General features: G+C 44.5%; 1 long non-coding RNA gene across 1 annotated transcript; it reads left to right on the top strand.

The window, feature by feature from the left end:
* The first annotated feature begins 1,343 nt into the window (after positions 1 to 1,343).
* On the top strand, positions 1,344 to 20,312 carry LOC133252489 (uncharacterized). The gene is made up of 4 exons (XR_009737949.1): positions 1,344 to 14,144; positions 15,702 to 15,838; positions 17,867 to 18,089; positions 19,992 to 20,312. It is a non-coding gene; the product is annotated as an uncharacterized LOC133252489 (long non-coding RNA).
* Positions 20,313 to 21,081: the final 769 nt, after the last annotated feature.

Genomic DNA, 21,081 nt, shown 5'->3' on the forward strand with positions numbered 1-21,081 from the left:
CTTTTCTTTCCTCAACAGGCATACCAGCACTTACCTATGTGACTGTCGTCTTCAAAGAGGAACCCCTGGCAGGCCCTGTTCCACAAGCAGTGTCCCTGTTCACACTTTATTGGATTCCTGTTGGGAGTTTCCTTCATTCTCGTGAAGAGAGTCACTAACAGTGAGTTACTGCCACTTGCCAGGTGGGTTTGACAAGCGGTCGAGGGCATGGTTAGGATTTTGTTGTCAAAGTCTAGGCAGGAGATGAGCTGAGGTCAAGAGCAGCCATGGCAGAGGTGAGAGCAGACGTGAGAGAGAATTGAAAGCACGCAGTGACTGACCTGACGAGAGAGGGGAGGGGAGAAGCATTTCCAGCTTGGGAAATTGTGTTGATGGTGCTACCACAGCTTCCTAACTAGGTGTGGGAGGAATAGGCACGATTTTCTTGAGAGGTGGGAGTGGGCAGGATGCGTGCTCCCTTTAAGACCTAAGGCATGCTGCGCTGGCATTTGAAGTTAGGAGGGCGTTCAGAACAGCTGTCCAAGAGCTGGGAGCTGGTGGTAGATGAGTGATCCGAGGAGCCAAGTGTGATGGTTAATTTTATGTGTTAATCTGACTGGGCTAAGGCATGCCCAGTTAGCTGGTAAAGCATTATTTCTGGGTTTGTCCTATGAAGGAGTTCCTGGGGGAAACTCCCTCGGCCTCCGGACTCTGACTTATACCAGCAGCCTGTCCACTCCCCTCCCGTTCCCCCATACAGCTTCTCAGGACTTTGGCCTCACACCGGGTGTTACGTCATCAGCAGCCCTGGTTCTAAAGTCTTCAGACTTGGACTGAATTTTACCACTGTGTCTCCTCAGTCTTCATCCTGCAGACGGCAGAGCTTGGGACTTCTCGGCCTCCACGGTTACGTGAGCCAATTCCTACGGGAAATCTCTCTCTTCTCTATTTATGTGTATATGTGCTTCGTTGCTCAGTCGTGTCTGACTCTTTGTGACCCCATGTACTGTAGCCAGGCTTCTCTGTCTCCAGGCAAGATTCTCCAGGCAAGAATACTGGAGTGGGTTGCCATGCCCTCCTCCAAGGGAATCTTCCCAACCCAGGGATTGAACCCAGGTCTTCTGCATTGCAGGTGGATTCCTTACCATCTGAGCCACGAGGGAAGCCCAAGAATACTGGAGTGGGGTAACTTATCCTTTCTCCAGGAGAACTTCCCAACCCAGGGATCGACCCCAGTCTCCTGCATTGCAGGTGGATTCTTTACCAGCTGAGCTGCCAGGGAAGCCCATATGTGTATATACATACACATATAGAGAGAGAGTGATACACATACATATGTGTATTAATATATTTATATATAAGCATTTGCATTTTATATATATCTCTTTGGTTCTATGTATAGAGATAGAGCTTAATACACTCAAACATATATATGTGTATGTTTATACGTGTGTGCATATGTTTATATATTTCTGTATATCTCCTTTGGTTCTGCTGTCCTTCTGGAGTGTCCTAACTAATACACCATGAAAGGAGAGTGAATGGATGGGAGAGTCAGAAATGAAGAGGAAGAAACACTGAAGCTTAGTAATGTTTAAAGGGCATGTGAGGAATGGGAGGGCTATTAATAAGTCTTGAATTGCCTCCCTGCAGTTTCAAGCATATCCTTGAAGACAGCCGGATTTAAGATGACTAAACCTTTGTCAGAAGAGGGAGACAAGCAGGATCACGGTACTTAGATCAGTCATCTCATCCAGGCGTGGCCATACTAAAACTGTCAAAGAAGACCTGCTAATGCTAAGTGAAAATCGGATGCCAGCAGGCTCGTGTGCGTGCACGCACATGCGTGTACATGCACACACAGAGCACCCCTCAGCCACACAGTCAGCTGGTCTGGGCCACATAGTCTGGACTCTGCTTTGAAGGGTAAATTTGGAAGAGAAAACTTTAAGCAAATATTTAACTCTGCTTTGCCTACTGAGGAGATCTCCGTTCTCTGGGATTCTGTGTTGTCAGCGAGTTCCAGAATAGTCTTAGAGCGTGAAAGGAAGTAACAGCGTGGTGCAGAACAGAGCAAGAAAAGGTTTTGCATCAGCACCCCCCGCGCCTCCCTCACGTTAGGTTTGGTGGCACCCAGGTGGCAGTTCAGGGAATTCTCCCTGATGCTCACATGTTGCTCCCTTCCTTGGCTGTCTGTGTCCTGTGCCACACTGTGTGGACTGAGTGTGATAATCAGGGATCAGGGCTGTGACCTGGAGGAGCTCGTTCAAGGGAAGACAGAGGCAGGAATCGATTAGACTTGGATTCCTGAGCGCTGTGGGCACTTAGCCCAGTGACATCATTCTCCGGGCCTTAGTTTCCTCCATGTAAAGGAAGGACTTAGTGTGATGCCATGTCTGTCTCCAGGCTTCCCAGGTGGCACTAGTAGTAAAGAACTCAGCTGCCAATGCAGGAGACATAAGAGACCCAAGTTTGATCCCTGGATTGGGAAGATCCCCTGGAGGAGGGCATGGCAGCCCACTCCAGTATTCTTGCCTGGAGAATCCCGTGAACAAAGAAGCCTGGAGGGCTACAGTGGGGGCAACAGGGGGTTTCAAAGAGTCAGACAGGACTGAAGTGACTGAGCATGCATATTTGTCCCCATTGAGACCATCATAGAGTAAGTATCTGTAAGACTTCATAGCATGTATTCACATAGACTCTCACCACAGTGAACACACAGACCTATTCAGTTGTATGTTTCACAAATAACCCATTGTCAGTTATCTGAGATTCCCTAAACAAGGTCAGGGTAAGCCCTAAATTCCTTTAATAGCTGAACCACAGGCTTTTTACCTCTAGCTGATTCCCTCCCCAAACTTCCCTGTGACCCATCAGGATTGCCACCTTTCTACAGAGGACTTCTCCTTGCTTATTTGCCACCTCTTTCCAGGAGGATAGAAATCTACTGCAGCCTTGAAGGCTGCTTGCCAGAAATGTGGACGTCTGATCAAGTAATGAGATTCATGCTGAAACGCTGGAAGTCCCAAAGAGATTGACCAGGCCTCAAAGCCCTGCCTTCCAGGGACTTGTTTGATTCCCTGAAGACCCGAGTGTGAGCCTCCATGGCTCCTCTCTGATGACCTGACCCTACTAATCATCTAGCATCATTTTCTATCTCTGCCCCCTTGTCGCCGGTGAAATTAAGGTTCTCTCTTCATCACGAAAGAATTCGGAGATGAAGCAGAAAGGTTAAGAAAGTAAAGTGAGAGTTTATTTAAGCAAGAATACAGTCTCAGAGGGCTTCCCTGCTGGCTCAATCAATAAAGAAGCTGCCTGCAATTCAGGTGACCTAGGTTTATTCCCTGGGTCAGCAATATCCCCTGGAGAAGGAAATGTTTGCAAATCAGACATGATTTAGCAACTAAACCATCAGCACAATTTCCAAGGGAGAGTGGGCAGGCAGGTGAGAAGCTGCCCTGGGTCCATTTGGCAAGCCGGTTATGAAGAAAGGTACAAATATTATTCATTTAGTCGTGTCCAACTGTCTACGACCCCATGGACTATAGCCCACCAGACTCCTCTGTCCTTGGGGATTCTCCCGGCAAGCATAATGGAGTGGATTGCCATGCCCTCCTCCAGGGAATCTTCCTAACCCAGGGATCAAACCCAGGCCTCCTGCACTGAAGGTGGGTTCTTTGCTGTCTGAGGCACCAGGGAAGCTCAAGAATACTAGAGAGGGTAGCCTATGCCTTCTTCAGGGGATCTTCCCAAACCAGAAATTGAATCAGGGTCTCCTGCATTGCAGGTGGATTCTTTACCAGCTGAGCTACCGGAAAACCCACTTATGAGGAGCATACAGATGAAGGAGTGGAATATTCACTGGGGAAAGGGGCGTTTGGGCATCATATTCTGTAATTTTTCACCCCAGTTCCAATTTCCCAAAGGGAGGAGGGATTTTTGTTCTTACTTAACTTAGATCAGAAGTGTCATGGCATCAGTTCATCATGGGTACTTCTTATCCACAAGGTTATTTTTATTGTAATGAGAGCATAATGAGCAACAGGTTACATTCAGAAGCAAGAGGTTCTCACCTTTCTTTGTCTGCTACCCAAAACTTTATCACCCAGTATGTGTGGTTTCCTATCAGTCTGGAGGTTCCTGCTTTTCTTCATCTGCCTATGGACCTGCTCTGTTTACAAGATGCATGATTTCCTGCCATCTGGCCCCTCCTCGCATTTCTCTGCTTGGTACATAGCTACCTGCCTGCTCTGACACCCTCAGTGCACCCTGCCTCACCCACACACAGTCCACCCTGGCCCCTCGCTGTTCCTTGACTGTGCTCACACCACAGTTCAGTTCAGTTCAGTTCAGTTGCTCAGTTGTGTTCAATTCTTTGTGACCCCATGAATTGCAGCACGCCAGGCCTCCCTGTCCTTCACCAACTCCCAGAGTTCACTCAGACTCATGCCCATCGAGTCAGTGATGCCATCCAGCCATCTCATCCTCTGTCTTTCCCTTCTCCTCCTGCCCCCAATCCCTCCCAGCATCAGAGTCTTTTCCAATGAGTCACCTCTTCACATGAGGTGGCCAAAGTACTGGAGTTTCAGCTTTAGCATCATTCCTTCCAAAGAAATCCCAGGGCTGATCTCCTTCAGAATGGACTGGTTGGATTTCCTTGCAGTCCAAGGGACTCTTCAGAGTCTTCTCCAACACCACAGTTCAAAAGCATCAATTCTTTGGTGCTCAGCTTTCTTCACAGTCCAACTCTCACATCCATACATGACCATTGGAAAAACCATAGCCTTGAGTAGATGGACCTTTGTTGGCAAAGTAATGTCTCTGCTTTTCAATATGCTATCTAGGTTGGTCATAACTTTCCTTCCAAGGAGTAAGCATCTTTTAATTTCATGGCTGCAGTCACCATCTGCAGTGATTTTGGAGCCCCAAAAATAAAGTCTGACACTGTTTCCACTGTGTGGCTCTCACCACAAGGCCTGGAGAAATATTGACTCCTGTCTGGTATCACATAGTCTCTTCCTCATTTCTTTTAGGTCGCTGGTTAAGTGTCACTTCCCTAGAAAAGTCTTTGCTGAACATCCCATATGAAATACCAACTGAAACCTCTTTTTTTCCATGCCCAGCTTTATTTTTCTTCATGGTGCACCTGACATTGTTATATTTATGTACTTGCTATCTCTGCATACTGAATGTCAGCTCCAGGGGAACAGGGATTTTATTCATTGCTTTATCCCCAGCACCTAGAGTAGTGCCTGACACAGGGCAGATTTGTTTCAAATGAGTGAAAGAATAAATGATCAAGTAGTCAAGGAGGCATGTATGACTTCAGGAGTTCTCTCTTTAGTTGATACATACTTTCATTCATGTCATCTCTGAGAAAGATCCTCATTTTCATGGAGTTTATGTTCTAGTGGTAGAGACAGATGGTTTGTACATACTTTAATTTCAGATGTTGGTAAGTGCTCTGAAGAAAATAAAGGCAAGAGGCAGACAAGAGAGTGGCTGGGCTGGGGTGATGGAAATTCTTTTACATGGAGTATTTGGAGAAGTCAGTCTGTTTCAAAAGACGTGGGCAAGTGAAGAATTGAGAAAAGAGCAGGTGTCAGGTCTCTGAAGCTGGAGTAAGTTTAGTGCATCTGAGCTACACTGAGAAATCCAGAGTGGCTGGAGCTTAGAGAATAGGAAAGGAGCCTGGAGTGGCGGGTGGAAGTCTAATCACTTATTTCTTGCAGTTCCATGGTATGGAACTTAGATTTCATTGGAAGACTATGGAAACATCCTCCATGGAACCCGGCCAGCAGGGTCCCGGTGGCTCAGGTTTCAGTATCCACTGTGTGTACTTGGCCTATAACTCTACTGAACTTGACCTTGGCTGTTGGGTCTGAGTCACAGAGTCCAGAGTCTGTTCCCTGGAGAATTTCCTTTCTGAGGGTATGTGATGTCTTTTTCTATCATCTGGTTTTGCTTATAGCAGGACAGTTCATTACATAAGTTTCAAAATAAATATACTTAACATTGGGAAGAGTCAAGGTCCCATTCCCATATTTTCTAGAGGTCTTCCTTACCCCCCTGCATGTGTTTTTACATTCTTAGGAGAGGGCTTGCTGGTGGTAAAGAACCCACCTGCCAATGCAGGAGATGGAACAGATGTAGGTTTGATCCCTGGGTCGGGAAGATCCCCTGGAGGAGGGCATGGCAACCCACTCCAGTATTCTTGCCTGGAGAATCCCATGGACAGAGGAGCCTGAGGGGCTACAGTCCACAGGGTCTCACAGAGTTGGATGCAACTGAAGCGACTTAGCATATGGCACACAGGAGAGGGCTCCACTTCATTTCTCCCTTAAAACCAATAGTTAAGTCAAGGAAGCTAATGATAGATCAAAGTCTAAACTCCAGGCCATGCCCTTGCGCTGCATGCCTGAGTACATCTTCTCTGTCTCTCTCTCCCTCTCTTAGTTCTCAGTGTCTATGCTTATTCTGCTTTTCTGGTCGAAGACTCTTTTCTAACTTCCCTCATTGTGGGTTTCTTATGTAGGGTTGGTGACATTTGTCTGCTAGTTCAGAAGATTTCCATGATTTGGAGCCACTTATAAGAGCTTTTTAGCATGGGACTTGTAGAGATGTGCAGTTCATGGCATCTTATTAGGCTTGGAAAAATCTGTAAAGATTCCCACCTTTCAATGTTACTTCTTTAGGAACGGTTTATTGGGGTAATTGGGTGACAAGATACTACCATTGTTTTGCCTGTAAAATATTTTTTAGGCCAGCACTTTAATACTCTTTCAGGTGGTTGACCCAAATCCATTGCATTATAACAAACGGCCCAGGGGAACACTGAGCTGGAGTGGCATGGGGTTAGTCCAGGATAGTGGGAATCCTTTCAAAATTTGCAGGGGGAAAATACCCTGTCATTTTAAAGAAGATCATTTTCTCTCAAATTTATCCCAAAAGTTATTCTTAAACTTTGATGCCTGCTCCCACTTGTCTGGTAGCAAGCACTAGCAGACGACCAAAGAAATGAACAAGCAGCAAATGAATATTAATGGAAAAATTCTGAGACAGTTGATAATGCTTGGTTTGACAGCTTATTTCTTTGTGGACATGCGGGTTCCCAGTTCTACATATAGAATTTTTCTCCTGGGAAAATTATTGGTACTTCGCCTGATGGAGTTCACGCTGGTGATATTTTAAGGCGTTCAGCAGAGTGTGGCATTTTGCAAAGAGCATCATTTCTTCCAGATTCTTCTTTTCATAATTTGGGAGCCATTGAGTTTTAAGGGTCAGCTGAAGTCTCTCTCTTAGAAAGTCTGCAAATAAGTTTCTCTCAGCTACCAGAACCTTAGAATGTTTCTGACTAGTTCTTATTTGTTTTTTAATTTTTACAATGTTTTGTTGGTTTCTTCCATACAGCACATATCAGCCATAATTATATATATATCCCCTCCCTCTTGAGCCTCCCCTCCCTTCCCCCAACCCACCCCTCTGGGTCATCGCAGACCTCCAGACTGGGCTCCCTGTGTTATGCAGCAGCTTCTCACCGACGGTCCATTCTGCATATGATAATGTATACATGTTGATGCAACTTTTTCCATCCGTCCTACTCACTGTGTCCCCACTGTGTCCACAAGTCCGTGCTCTACATCTGCATCTCCATTCCTTCCCTGCAAATCGGTTCATCAGTACCATTTTCCTAGATTCCACATGTATATGTGTGTGTGTTAATAGACTGTATTTATTTTTCTCTTTCTGACTGACTTCACTTTGTTTAACAGGCTCTAGGTTCATCCACCTCACTAGAACTGACTCCAATTTGTTCTTTTTAATGCCTGAGTAATATTCCATTGTATATATATACCACAGCTTCTTTATCTATTCATCTGTCAATGGGTATCTAGGTTACTCTCATGTCCTGGCTATTGTAAACAGAGTTACTATGAACACCGGAGTACATGTGTCTTTTAGAATTGTCGTTTTCTTAGGGTATATGCCTAGTAGTGGGGTTGCTGGATCATATGGTAGATTTATTCCTAGTTTTTTCAGGAATCTCCATACTGTTTTCCATAATGGCTGTATCCGTTTACACTCCCACCAACAGTGTAGGAGGGTTCCCTTTTCTCCACACCCTCTCCAGCATTTATTGTTTGTAGATTTATTGATCATGGCCATTCTGACTGGTGTGAGATGATACTTTATTGTAATTTTGATTTGCATTTCTCTAAAAATATTTTGGCCACCTCATGAGAAGAGTTGACTCATTGGAGAAGACCCTGATGCTGGGAGGGATTGGGGGCAGGAGGAGAAGGGGGCGGAAGAGGATGAGATGGCTGGATGGCATTACTGACTTGATGGACATGAGTTTGAGTAGACTCTGGGAGTTGGTGATGGACAGGGAAGCCTGGTGTGCTGTGATTCATGGGGTCGCAAAGAGTCAGACACGACTGAATGACTGAACTGAACTGAATAATTCGTTATGTTGAACATTTTTTTGGGGGGGCGGGGGGTGCCATCTGTATGTCTGACCAGTTTTAAAAGGCTGTGTGAAGATGTGACCACTTAGGGTATTCAGGGTGGAAGTTTCAAGTTCTTGTACTAATTTATTCAGCAAATATGACCTACTGTGTTGTGCTGAGTTATTTTTGTTGTCAGCTCGAAATCAACATCCTTCCGCATCTAAGGTCTTACAGAGGAGAAGCTGGGAGTCATATTTCCCAGGATCTCCTTCCCTAAGTGATTCCTAGTTAGAGTCTGCCAGTGAGAGCCACTCACATGAGATTTAGAAAGTGGATAGAAAAACAAAAGGCCATTACACTCCAGAGGCAGTTCAGGCAGATGTGTGGACAGCTGGCAGACTCAAGGCTTGCAGAATCTTCTGGCAAGCACTGTGAATTACCTGCTTTGTGCTCTAGGCAGTGGGGATGATCAGTGTGGCTGTTTCTGAGTCCTTGATTCCCTGTCACCAGCCTAGACCATTGTGTCTTCTAGGGAGCTGCTTCTAGGTTCTTGGCGCTTGCAGCAGCTTCTTGGGAAGCTGTTGTTTTCCTGCAGCAGGTGGAGGTCTTCATTGCCGGCTTCTGTATTCTTTGCTGCCCTAGCCCTGAGGCCGAATCTGGCCTCTATACCCTGACACCAAATTAAATCTCAGGGACAGAGTTTTGGGTGAAGTTGAAAAGAATAGCTACCAGGGCTTCCCTGGTGGCTCAGATGGTAAAGAATCTGCCTGCAATGCAGGAGACTGGGGTTTGATCCCTGGGTTGGGAAGATCCCCTGGGAAAGAGATAGGCTACCCACTCCAGTATTGCCTGGAGAAGAATCCTATGGACAGAGGAGCCTAGCGGACTACAGTCTACAGGGTCCCAAAGAGTTGGACACTACTGAACAAATAACCGGAGAAGGCAATGGCACCCCGCTCCAGTACTTTTGCCTAGAAAATCCCATGGACGGAGGAGCCTGGTAGGCTGCAGTCCATGGGGTCGCTAGAGTCAGACATGACTGAGCGACTTCACTTTCACTTTTCACTTTCATGCATTGGAGAAGGAAATGGCAACCCACTCCAGTGTTCTTGCCTGGAGAATCCCAGGGACGGGGGAGCCTGGTGGGCTGCCGTCTATGGGGTCGCACAGAGTTGGACACGACTGAAGCGACTTAGCAGCAGCAGCAGCACATACACACACAGAAAAGAATAGCGTTGTTGCTTTGCCAGACAAAGGGGACCCAGCAGGCTAATGACCAGAAAACAAATGTCCCATCTTGGAGGGGGTAGTGAGAAGTTTTATAGTAATGGTTCAAAGAAGATGTGGTCAGCTCATGGACATTCTTTTGATTAGTTGGTGGTGAGGTAAGTGGGAGTTAGCATCATCAACCTTCCGGTTTCAACCTGTCCAGGATCTCCGTGCTTGTGGGCAGCACCTGGTGGGGGAGCTTCAATATCTGTGGAACAGCTCACAGTTATTGTTATATCCCTTGAGGGGGAACTGTCCCTGAGGCTACACTATTGTTTCTTTTGACTGTTCCTCCACATCCCCTCCCTTCCCTAATTAGCAACTATTTGAACCTGCTCTTGGACCCTAGGGAAGGACTTGGAGGCTAAATGAAGCCTATTTCCTGTAATCAAGAAGTGGGGGAACACAGAAGCCCTTCTGTGGCCTGGAGCTCCGCAGGGTCCTGCTTGGTATGAGCCTGTTCAGTGACAGTGCAAGCCTCCGAATCTCTGGATTCAAACCCTTCGTGTCTGGAACACTTAAAATGTTGGAAGTTTAGACGCTGGGGTATGGGCTTGGTTCTGTTAGCTAGTTTGACTACAGCTTCCATGGTCCCATAGCATGTCATCAGATGGGTCCAATTTCCTCCTTTAATGTGCTCCTTGGTGGCCTGGTGGTTAGGATTTGGCATCTTATTCTTCAGCCAGCCCCGTAATCCCCCTTGATAGCACCATCTTTCTGAAAGACAGTATCTCTCTATCACGTAAATGTCAAAGGACTTGAGAAGACACTAATCTGCTCAGATTTGACATCCTTGGCCTCATCAAACCTTCCTTGAACCTGTTAACATTTTCAGCATTACCAACGCTAAGGAAATAATTCCACTTGTCTTTTTTTATTTTTCCTTATAACTCAAATTTAATGTAAGACTTGGCTGGTGTCACCCTAACAGTTCTTTCAAGACTCACCAGATTAAACATATGAGGCATGGCAAAATCAAGCTTTTCCTGGGAATATCCCCTCGCCCAAGATCTGTGTCAGTTATTGGGCTTAAACTTGATTGGGGAAGGGTGCTGAAAGCAGAGATGGTATTCCTACTTCTTTCACGTTAGCTCAACACGCACTTGACTGTATAAAAATATTTTCATCTTAGCTGTTTAACAGAGCAAAAGCAGCAGAGAAGTTCAAACAAAACATTTTAAAACAGATATGGAAATAGAATGTTATGTAGCTTGAGTGTTTAATAGATACAGGTGCAGAGAGCAAGCTGGGTCAGTTTCCACCGTTGATTAGTCTTGCTGAATGGACCAAAATCTCTTTAGATTAGAGAAATTAAATCAGCATCAGAATGGGCCTGGATACTGGCATTTGACTCTGTGACTAACCACCTCCCTCGTCTGATCAATATACTCTTGTTGAGTGTTAAAATGTTCAGTCCAGTCACGTTATTGGGAACATCTCCAGGGCTGATATCACACTGCTGTACCACCTTCATGGCCCTACCAGTTTCTAAAATATTGAAATACTTTCTTACTCCTGGGTGCAGTCACTGTCCTGAGCTCTCCCATTGCACCCCACCATCCTGCCACATTTCTCCATAATTCAGCAGTCTGTAGTTTCATGATGTCTGCCACAGCATGGGAGCTTCCAGGATCTCATTGTTTGACACCTGTTTCCTATTGCAATTGAAGAGCTGAAATCTCAGACAATGATCTAATTTTCTTCGCACTGTCTCCTACTCCCACCAATGAACAGCCTATCAATAACATATGTTTCATGAAATCATATCTACTGCTGGTTGAAAACAACCAGAGACAGACTCCACAAGAGGTTTTTAATAGCCTGGTTAGTTACTACCTGGATCAGGGAATAAAACCTCAAATAAGAGTCCCTTAGATTCTTTAGTGTTGCAGAGAGTGAAACTGTAGAGGTGGGTCATCTCTCTGGTTCTGTTACCAGACCCCAACAGGGCATGCAGAGCAGTCAGCATGGGCCAGGGATAAAGATGACCCTCAAAACTTCAGGCCACAGAGAGGAAAGGAAGGGACATACTTGGTCCTCAAAGTCTTCTGGGTGCTCAGATGATTTATCCCCAAGGTGGACTTCCAGTGTGCAGGGAGAAGACGTTGGCTTTGTTGTGATGGACCTGCTCTAAGTACTGATCTGGCCACTTTAGTTTCTGTGACTGTGGGCACTTTAGTCCCAATGGATCTGCATGGACTCATTGGTAAGGTGTGTACGCAAAACACATAACACTCAATTTATAACTGAAACAAAAACTGCAAAACAAGCAACTTGCTCTTCAGTTTTTTTCTTCTAGGCAATGTGAAGAGAGGACTGGGAAGACGATCCTGACATGAGGCGCTCTTTATGTTGTATTGCCTGTTTCTGTGATGGCCTTTGTAATGTATGGGCATATTGACTGAGGGCCTTCACATGTTGAAAAGGTCATGTTCCAGGAGAAAGGAAATGAGACCCAATGTTTTGCCTTGTCACTTCTAGAAAGAGATGGTCGGGGAGAGAATGGACCTCCTGTTCCTATCCTGCAGCCTGCTAATCCTGAGAAATGACCTCCTTGGAAATTGTTCTAGGCTTCCCTGGTTTCCTCAATGCAGCTGAATACTCAACAGTGCCACAGGGACACGTACTAAGGCTAGTGCAAGTTTACCAAGTTGCCACCTGAGCAAGCTCTTCCTTGAATGTTGACTCCTATCCCCATCCCCCAGGGTGTATTGTATGGACTGTGGGAACCAGCAATGGTAGACAATGCCCTTTTAACAGTAAAGGCTGCGTCATAGGTTATTCTCAGTACCTCTTGAGCAATGAAGCTCATTTTCTATGTTTTAATCTTTGGTGTGCTTAGTTGCTTCAGTTATCTCTGACTCTCTGCAACCCTATGGACAGTAGCCCCCGGGCTCCTCTGTCCATGGGATTCTCCAGGCACGAATACTGGAGTAGATTGCCATGCCCTCCTCTAGGGGATCTTCCTGACCCAGAGATCTAACCCACTTTCCTGTGGCTTGTGCATTGCAGGTGGATTCTTTACCACTGAGCCACCAGGGAAGCCTCTTTAATCTTTGAAGTATATGATTATTATCTTTAAAGTGAATGTGACAAATAGGAGTAACCTCACATACCAGCACAGATTGCTTGATAGAGAAGCTGCTGCTTTATTGTGCTTTATCAGGATTCTAAGGCTACAATCCATCCCCTGATTGATTAGCAATGTCTGTAATGGATATGGGAAGGGATGATGGCAGTGTGCCCATAATGCATTTGCCAATCCTGTTTTACAGTCTTTTTTATTCTTGTGCAGACAATAACCTTTTTTAAGGTACAAAATAGCAGACTGAATGGTTTAGAGGAGCTTTTCTTAGAAAAGTGATAAAACATAAACTAAAGAGATACTCATCCCTACCTAAGCAGAGTGTTTTATGATTTCAAATTGGAGGATTCATTGTTATGTGTACAAGATGGATTTTCTTGGTGCTTATGTCTACATGCAATGAAAAGGAAAAATTGTGTGTTTAAATGTGCATAATCAATGTCCTAGCTTTTACCTCTGTCTGCTAAAGTTAAGGTTTATACACTTCAAGTTTTCAATCAAGTTTTTACTTTCCTTGGGGGGTGTTTGCAACAGTATTCTCTCCCATAGTGGGACACATCCATTTCTCCTTTTTCTCTCCTTACCCTCATCTATGCTGATGTCTGGGAAGCCACTTGATGGTGTCGTGCTGCTCCAGGTACCCATGAAAAAAGTTTGATGTCAGTGCCAAGGATGCCATCTACAGATGCTCTGAAACCATAAATCTTTGCGGGCTTGTGGCAGTTGCTATTCAGTGGGGAGATGGACACATTTTGCATTCTGGGCACCAAGGCAGCAGCATTTCATGTGGTGAATATACAACTTCTGCACTGCAGCCCTTGTCTGCAGAGGGCTCACATGGCAGACTAGGTGGGGTCCAGAAGCTGCACTAAGCTCCCATTCCATCTCCCCGAGGTGTATCCCTGGTGCTTCTTGCAACACAGCTTCTACAGATTGCCAGTTGGGGGGCCGGTCTCCTTGGGACTTTAGCAAGAGTCCAGTCTCCTTGGACACCTGAGTTCTTAGATAGTTTGGGCCATGAATATTCCAGTGATTTCAGGTGTTCTCTCTAATTCCTGACTGCTATTTTACTTAGAAGTAAAATGTAGTTTTTACTACAGGACTACCTGAAGTAGTTGGTATTTGGAGGAAATATGTGACACTTAGACATACTCTTATTTCATATTTCAGTATATTCCCTTTTGTTAATTTCTCTCATTTTTAAATTTCATTTATTCATTCAGTATTTACTGCACTGCTTGGTTGTACCAGGGAATTAATATTAAATCCTGAACTGATGAATATGAATACTACAAGCCTGGTCTTCACAGCCTTCACAATTTTAGGAAGAAGGGAAGACATATGAAACGGAAATTCTGTTGGTGAGTGCAAAATGAAACATTGAAGCATTTAAGCCTAGAGAATAGTACTGGGGAGGAAAAGATTAATCCCAGGCAGATGAGGGGGAAGAGATGGTATTTCTGACTTTATTTTTGCCACTCAACCCCAGACAGCAGTCTTCTGGGCTTATGTTGACTTTGTCCAGCTCATAGAGACAACATTAGCAAAGCACCAGGCTGCCAGTATGGTTTAAAAACTAAAACAAATTTAACACCCTGAGCTGCAGGAAATCTGAATTGAGAACTGCTAGGGAGAGCTGCCTTGGCATAAGCTGTGTGGCATCTTTCAATGGAGTAGGTTTTGAGGCCAAGATTTATGTTCAACAGCTAATACGTTAGAGACAACAGTTACATATACAGAGGCTCCTGTTTGTCCTTCACAGATGCAAATAAGAGTTGCATCTGTAACCCAGGCTTTATTTATTTACTTTTTTAGCCGCTGACATTACTATGAAAGGAGAGCATCAGGTCAAACCAAAGTAGGAGGTCGTTCTACTCACCCCATCGCAGGACTGAAATAAAAGGAAGGAAGACTGTGCAAGTCATTCACCACATCGCCCCTAACTGTAGGGGTTGGTTAGCTGTAAATGTCAATAGTCCTAACAAGGACTGTGGAGTAATTTGTTAAATAACCGAGTGAGCATGCCACTCGGAAGCCCGCCGGATGAGAGCGCGGCATCAATTAGAGACAAAGGGAACCGCTCGCTTTTCTCTGCATCAAGTGGGCCCTCGGAGGCTCGGAACTAGCTAGTCCAGAAAAAGCAAGAGGAAGCAGAAGGAAGGAATAGGGGAAGGAGGCAGCAACTCGGACTCCTTGAAATGTGAGGGGCGATAAAGAAAGAGCGCCCTTGCTCACATTGAGAAAACATGACCAGAGTGGAGCCTGGAAAGAAAGCCCCGCAGCCCCCAGGGACCCGGGCAGAAAGCCTCTGCCAACAGACTGAGTGACCAGCCTCACCATCTGCTTCCACACGTCGCTCCCCAACAATAGGGACTTGTGCGGACCTTCTGCCCCTCCCCTCCCCCACCGTGAGCACTCATTTAAATGAGGCTGGGTAGGGGGCGGGGAGCCGCTGCTGGCGCTGTGATCGTTCGCACCCTGGGAGCCCGCCCAGCATCCCCAACAGAAGGCCCTGGGGTGAGAGGTTAGACTCTCAGCTGCCCGGAGAGATGATTACCGAGCTGCTCCCAAACGAAGCTGCTTCACCGCTGGTGCTTGGGCATGTGTGGGGGTAATTGTGCTTGAATACTTAATGCTTGATTGACTTGGCTGTTTTGTGTTTGACCATATTTTGAAACGCGATCTCACTGTTGGGGTGGCAATTAGCATCAAGCCCACAGGGTTGGAAAGAGTGAAACGGAGTTGCTTCTGTGGTGATGTCTGCTTCTTTCCTGGAATCAGCGCAGAAAACTGAGTGTTCTACTGGGGCTCATTTGCCTGTATTTGGATCATCTGGAATTTTGATCCTAAAGAGGAAATCTTTTAATCCTGAACTTCAGTGTCGCTGCCAACTTTGATCTTTACATCTTTGGTTACAGCTGAGTTTTATATCCATTCCAAGGGACCTTTGTTCCCTGTGCCGCCATGGGAGAAGAGAATAGGAGAGGAGAGGTCATGGCTGAGAACAAGAAAAATTCACGCCAAGTAGGAGAAAGGCTAGGGCTGAATGTGAGTGGTAAGTTAGTTATGACACAGAATCCAGAATTTCAAGATGACAGTTAGCTGAGTAGCTCTGGTGCCCTGTCTGGTTCAGTTCCTTGAGGATATGTCTTAATTATCTTTGTATCTCTAGCACCTTGCACAAGGCCTGGCTTTTAGTAGGTATTTAGTATTTATATTTCTGGAACATGTATATTAAAGCCAGCACAACTTCTAGGAAAAAAGAGACGGGCAGTCAGCTAATGTTTAAAAATCTTTTTAATTTCATTTTCAAATGGTGAACTTACGCATCCCTCAGGCTGTGTCTCACATTATTGGAATAAAGTGTTCCAGTTAAAAATTACCAGAGGCTGGCAATGGATCTCACAGATTCAAGGTCACTTTGGGGATATTTGAAATAGCTGACTCCCTATAATAAAGGATGGGCCAGGTTTCTGTTCATTTAATCAAATTAAAAGTAGCACAAGCAGGTACTGATTTATTTGAAGAGAAGTAATCTGCCTGCAATGCTGGAGACACGGGAGATGCAAGTTTGATCCCTGGGTCAGAAAGATCCCCTGGAGGAGGAAATGGTAACTTATTCCAGTATTCTTGCCTGAAGAATCCCATGGACGCAGGAGCCTGGTGGGCTACAATCCAATGGGTTGCAAAGCGTTGGACACAACTGAGCACCTGAGGACACAGACACAAGAGGGAAGTTAACTATGGATTAGCCAGATGACTTCATGTGTATCACTAATTCCATAAATGAAGGCATCACAATCCATTGTTAAATTTTATAAGAAAAATGAGAACAAGAACTGATGAAGTAAGATTACGAAACCTAAGTGATGGTTCTTATAAAACAATTCCAGAAGTACAGAAAAGTGTGGTGGATGTCTAAGACCAAATATTAATAATAGGTGTGCAGTCGAAATTTCTGAGAAGTCAATCTTAGCAAAATGAAAGGGTTTGATGACTTTGGCTCAATAGTGTCCACAAATCTGCGATACACAGACTCAATTTATTTGTAAATTGAACATTAATGTTCCTTCGGAGAAGGCAATGGCAACCCACTCCAGTACTCTTGCCTGGAGACTCCCAGGGACAGAGGAGCCTGCTGGGCTGCCGTCTATGGGGTCGCACAGAGTCGGACACGACTGACACGACTTAGCAGCAGCAGCAATTTCCCTTGGTCAAGGCACAACTCCTATGTTGTTCTTGTTCTCAGTTAAAAATGAAGAATAATTCTTGGATTTGCATTTTTTTCTGTTCTTATTAAAGACTTTTTCCTGTCCTGGATGTTAACTCTCTTAAAATTATTTATACTTCTTTTGTCTTTGTTTCCTCATCTGGAGAATGGGAATTTTAATAGTATCTACTTTATAAAATTATTGTAAGGATTAAATTAAATCATATGTGTAAGATATTTATAATTGTGCCCGGCACTTAGTTTTTTGCTCATATATATTTCCATTGACAATATTTGCAGTTATTAATTTGAGAATCTTCTTTGTTGAGGATATAGTCTCATTCATACTCCTTTTCTGTTTAAGTATATGTGACTCTGTTTAAGAAGACTGTAGACTTCTGCAAAAGATAGTGCAAACTTATTATAGTAAATACTTTTGTAAGGTCACATAATGAAGTATAATAATTTTCAGTCACTGCCCTAAATTTGAAATTCTAATTATATAATTATCATAAATTTTTAGCAGCTGGGGAGTCTGAGTTAAGTATTAAACAAGGCTAAGTATTTTAGTGCATTACATAAGGCAGAGTAGAGTAGTGAATAAGCAAGTGAGCTTGAATCTGGCTATTCTGGTTATTAACCTCTTTGAAACTTGAGATTTTTATCTTTTAATAAAGTAATAATATCTATCTCACAAAATTGAAGAAAAGATGAAATAAGATAATATATGTAAAGGACTTAGTACAATGCTTGGCCTATACAGAGAGGACCCAATAATTGAATAAGTGATAATTATTATAGTAATTCTTATTATAGCTATGATTACCATTTTCTGTTACAAAAGTTAGAAGATGGGCCTTTTACTCCTCACAGGGAAACTCACGGAGGACAGTTTGATGTCTCAGAGGGTATACTGTGGTCTGTTGCAAAGAAACCAGAGGACACGGACTGAAGTTCTCAAAATGCATGGCAGGCTTCCAGGTCCCTCTTGGGAGGCTCTACAACACTGAGATTGACTTTGCTGCTATAGGAACCAAGAATTACCTCCTCCTTCGTTGCTCTCTCTCTGCTCCCCACAGCTGTTGTCATAATAGAGGTATCATTGTCTTTCTTCCCTATATGTGCAACAACTTTATTTGCATTATTTTTAATCTCTATTAAAAATGTGATCTGTAATCTAGATGTTACCCAGTTTACAGCTGTATAAAAATCACTAGCTGGTGGGTAGCAGAACCAAGGATTCAACCTGGGTCTTTCTGGCCACTGAACCTGCCCTTTTTCCATTGTCCTCTGGCCTCGTTTACCACTTTAGCACTATCTCCAACTCTAATCTTAACAAAGGCCTCTAAAAACATTTATAAAGAAATATTCTTGAGGATAATTTTTTTCTCAACTTGAGATGTGTTTTTCTTCCTCCCCTAGAGAGTACAAAATTATGAGAATCCACACATATGCATACTTGTGAAACTGTAGTGCGAGTCACTACTCTTGAGTGATATTACATGTAGTTTGGCTGCAAGAAAATTAAACCCTGTCAAGAAATAGTTCCCAAGACCAGTAACTTCTGTGGGGAAAGAAAGGAAGAAAGAAAGTGAAGTCGCTCAGTTGTGTCTGACTTTTTGAGACCCCATGGACTGTAGCCTATGAGACTCCTCTGGCCATGGAATTTTCCAGTCAAGAGTACTGGAGTGGGTTGCCATTTCCTTTGTGGGGAGGGGATGTATAAAAACAGATGCCCAAAAAACGAGTGAAGAAGAAAAAAGCCTCCCAACCCCAGAGAATAAATAAGTATAGTATATATAATATTTAGTTCAGTGTTCTGAAAAGGTTGAGACATACTCAAGGTCAGTCATACAGTAAATTAGTAATGGAATCATATCCAGCCTTTGGACATTCATTCCAGTACTTTTTCCTGATTCTACTTTTTCCTCTGCAGCTTCTCAGGTATCGGGAGAGAAAAACTTTTTAATGAAAATGAATGGTGGAGGAAAAAGTGTTTAAGACACTCCAGGAATAGTGTTGACTATAGAGGGAGGGTCTGTAAGTTTTGAGCCCTTTTGAGGTTGCCCACATGCTTGAATCCATGTATCGTGCATACGTATCGTGCATACACAGCATCTTTCGCTCCAGGCCTCCTCTCAGTCCTGAGCGTATATCTATGGACGTGTTGCAAGGACCATTCGTTCCAAAGAAAGACCTGCAGGGGCAACTTGCAACGGAGCAAAATGTGTCTCTGTCAACATCCCCCTTTCCCTCTCATGCCCTCTAACTCCTTTTGATATACGTCCGAGCCCTCTTACAGCCCTCCAAATCCTTTTTGTATGTTTTATTACCAGACATTTGTCCTGATGTGTTAACCTTTATACAATTCTGCAAAAAATTATCTGCTGATAGTAATCACTTATATTTGTGTAACTCATTATATTAAGTACCATCATATGCACTGTTTTATTTTTCTTGTTAACTGCCAAGTGGAACAGACAGGTAGGTTATCCACATTTTACAAACAGTAATAATACAGGGCTGCTGCTGCTGCTAAGTCGCGTCAGTCATGTCCGACTCTGTGCGACCCCACAGACGGCAGCCCACCAGGCTCCCCGTCCCTGGGATTCTCCAGGCAAGAACACTGCAGTGGGTTGCCATTTCCTTCTCCAATGCATGAAAGTGAAAAGTGAAAGTGAAGTTGCTCAGTCGTGTCCAACTCTTCAAGACCCCATGGACTGCACCCTACCAGGCTCCTCCGTCCATGGGATTTTCCAGGCAAGAGTACTGGAGTGGGGTGCCATCACCTTCTTCGAATACAGGGCTGGAGGGGTTAAAAGACTTGCCCAAAGTCACACTGGGCAGTGAGCAGTGGTGTCAGATGGACCTGGTGTTTTCTGAGTCCTAATGGCATTCATCACAGAGCTACATTTCCTCACTGTTTCACGTTGAGAGGAGATATACCTGATGATGGAAAGGTGTTTAATGCAGAAAGACTCTGACTGTGTAATTTCAGGTTTTATGGCAGCAATTAGCCAAAGATATACTTTGGTGGCACCTCTTGATTTATACCATGAAAGCCAAAATCTTAAGGAAGATCATCAGAAGCATTTCTCCCTCTGAAGTCTTATCCCATGGTAAGCATTTGACAAATACTTTTATTCAGAAAAAAAGGAAGTACACTTTTATGTGTCAGAGGTAAACAAAAGTCAGTACCAAGCCAAAATACTCAGGATTTCTTTTATTTACTATGTTCTAGAGCTACTGGAGGAGAAGGCAATGGCACCCCACTCCAGTACTCTTGCCTGGAAAATCCCATGGACAGAGAAGCCTGGTAGGCTGCAGTCCATGGGGTCACTAGGAGTCGGACAGGACTGATCGACTTCACTTTCACTTTTTACTTTCATGCATTGGAGAAGGAAATGGCAACCCACTCCAGTGTTCTTGCCTGGAGAATCCCAGGGATGGGGAGCCTGGTGGGCTGCCATCTATGGGGTTGCACAGAGTCAGACATGACTGAAGCGACTTAGCAGCAGCAGCAGCAGCAGCAGCAGCAGAGCTACTGGGCTTCCCTAGTAGCTCAGCTGGTAAAGAATCTGCCTGTAATGCAGGAGACCCTGGTTTGATTCCGGGGTTGGGACAATCCCCTGGAGAAGGGATAGGCTACCCACTGCAGTATTCTTTGGCTTCCTTGGTGGCTCAGACGGTAAAGAATCCACCCGCAATGTGGGAGACCTGGGTTTGATCCCTGAGTGAGGGCATGGCAACTTACTCCAGTATCCTTGCCTGGAGAATCCCCATGGACACAGGAACCTGGCAGGCTACAGTCCATGGGGTTTCAAAGAGTTGGACATGCCGGAGGAACTAAGCACAGCACAGAGTATTTTAATTAGAGGTTTTTAAGTTTTGAGAGAGATGTTAAGCAAATAAATACAAGGCATGAAATTTATAGGAAATTGGTGAGTAGCTAACATGACAATGGAATTCATTACTGGCCATATGTTGTGCATTTACTGTTTCAAAAACTGAGGAATTTCCCAGGTGAAATCTAAAACTGGCCCCTATACACGGAGGGCAAGGGGAGAGAAGAGAAAGGCAGATCACTC

Source organism: Bos javanicus, chromosome 8, assembly GCF_032452875.1.
Source record: "Bos javanicus breed banteng chromosome 8, ARS-OSU_banteng_1.0, whole genome shotgun sequence".
Lineage (NCBI taxonomy): Eukaryota > Metazoa > Chordata > Mammalia > Artiodactyla > Bovidae > Bos > Bos javanicus.